General features: G+C 43.8%; 1 long non-coding RNA gene across 1 annotated transcript in view; it reads right to left on the bottom strand.

Moving 5' to 3' along the window:
* The window catches only part of LOC127918130 (uncharacterized), a 6,942-nt gene extending 5,867 nt beyond the window's left edge, over positions 1-1,075 (bottom strand). The window contains exon 1 of the long non-coding RNA XR_008099020.1: positions 985-1,075. This is a non-coding gene — a long non-coding RNA (uncharacterized LOC127918130). The remainder of the gene's footprint in view (positions 1-984) is intronic.
* Between the last annotated feature and the right edge of the window lie 1,425 nt (positions 1,076-2,500).

Here is a 2,500-nt window from a genome sequence, read left to right as displayed (position 1 = left end):
AATAGGGACCCTCTGGGCCCTGGTAGAAAGTAGTGCACTACATAGGGAATAGGGACCATATGGGCCCTGGTAGAAAGTAGTGCACTACATAGGGAATAGGGACCCTATGGGCCCTGGTAGAAAGTAGTGCACTACATAGGGAATAGGGACCCTCTGGGCCCTGGTAGAAAGTAGTGCACTACATAGGGAATAGGGACCCTATGGGCCCTGGTAGAAAGTAGTGCACTACATAGGGAATAGGGACCCTCTGGGCCCTGGTAGAAAGTAGTGCACTACATAGGGAATAGGGACCCTCTGGGCCCTGGTAGAAAGTAGTGCACTACATAGGTAATAGGGACCCTCTGGGCCCTGGTAGAAAGTAGTGCACTACATAGGGAATAGGGACCCTATGGGCCCTGGTAGAAAGTAGTGGACTACATAGGGAATAGGGACCCTCTGGGCCCTGGTAGAAAGTAGTGCACTACATAGGAATAGGGACCCTATGGGCCCTGGTAGAAAGTAGTGCACTACATAGGGAATAGGGACCCTCTGGGCCCTGGTAGAAAGTAGTGCACTACATAGGGGAATAGGGACCCTCTGGGCCCTGGTAGAAAGTAGTGCACTACATAGGGAATAGGACCCTATGGGCCCTGGTAGAAAGTAGTGCACTACATAGGGAATAGGGACCCTCTGGGCCCTGGTAGAAAGTAGTGCACTACATAGGGAATAGGGACCCTATGGGCCCTGGTAGAAAGTAGTGCACTACATAGGGGAATAGGGACCCTCTGGGCCCTGGTAGAAAGTAGTGCACTACATAGGGAATAGGGACCCTATGGGCCCTGGTAGAAAGTAGTGCACTACATAGGGAATAGGGACCCTCTGGGCCCTGGTAGAAAGTAGTGCACTACATAGGTAATAGGGACCCTCTGGGCCCTGGTAGAAAGTAGTGCACTACATAGGGAATAGGGTACCACATCAGACCCTACCCTGGATGGCTATACTCACCACTCTCTGCTGCATGTGAGAGTCCGTTTCCATGGTGATCAGGGTGCACCACACGTAGAGCAACGAGCCGCTGGAACAAGGCACCTGCAAGGACACCAACACACCATCAGATAGGACAGGTACTATTCTGACCTCTGACCTGGAAATAAACAATGACCTTACAGACCGCTTTGCCCTCTACTGTCTATACACACCATCAGATAGGACAGGTACTATTCTGACCTCTGACCTGGAAATAAACAATGACCTTACAGACCGCTTTGCCCTCTACTGTCTATACACACCATCAGATAGGACAGGTACTATTCTGACCTCTGACCTGAAATAAACAATGACCTTACAGACTGCTTTGCCCTCTGTACACAGAGTCATTAAATACTATAACTACTGTCTGTACACACCATACTATATAACTACTGTCTATACTGTCTATACACACCATCCTATATAACTACTGTCTATACACACCATCCTATATAACTACTGTCTATACACACCATCCTACATAACTACTGTCTATACACACCATCCTATATAACTACTGTCTATACACACCATCCTACATAACTACTGTCTATACACACCATCCTATATAACTACTGTCTATACACACCATCCTACATAACTACTGTCTATACACACCATCCTACATAACTACTGTCTATACACACCATCCTACATAACTACTGTCTATACTGTCTATACACACCATCCTATATAACTACTGTCTATACACACCATCCTATATAACTACTGTCTATACACACCATCCTATATAACTACTGTCTATACACACCATCCTACATAACTACTGTCTATACACACCATCCTATATAACTACTGTCTATACACACCATCCTATATAACTACTGTCTATACACACCATCCTATATAACTACTGTCTATACACACCATCCTATATAACTACTGTCTATACACACCATCCTATATAACTACTGTCTATACTGTCTATACACACCATCCTACATAACTACTGTCTATACACACCATCCTACATAACTACTGTCTATACACACCATCCTATATAACTACTGTCTGTACACACCATCCTACATAACTACTGTCTATACACACCATCCTATATAACTACTGTCTATACACACCATCCTGTATAACTACTGTCTATACACACCATCCTATATAACTACTGTCTATACTGTCTATACACACCATCCTATATAACTACTGTCTATACACACTATCCTATATAACTACTGTCTATACACACCATCCTACATAACTACTGTCTATACACACCATCCTATATAACTACTGTCTATACACACATCCTACATAACTACTGTCTATACACACCATCCTATATAACTACTGTCTATACACACCATCCTATATAGCTAGAAACACAAGCATTTAACTAGGTATTACTGTTGGAGCTAGAAACACAAGCATTTAGCTAGGTATTACTGTTGGACTAGAAACACAAGCATTGGAACTGTTGGAGCTAGAAACACAAGCATTTAGCTAGGTATTACTG

This window comes from Oncorhynchus keta, unplaced genomic scaffold (assembly GCF_023373465.1).
Source record: "Oncorhynchus keta strain PuntledgeMale-10-30-2019 unplaced genomic scaffold, Oket_V2 Un_contig_1328_pilon_pilon, whole genome shotgun sequence".
In the NCBI taxonomy this organism is placed as follows: Eukaryota; Metazoa; Chordata; class Actinopteri; order Salmoniformes; family Salmonidae; genus Oncorhynchus; species Oncorhynchus keta.
The sequence above is the reverse complement of the archived record's forward strand: the minus strand, read 5'-3'. Positions and strand labels throughout refer to the sequence as shown.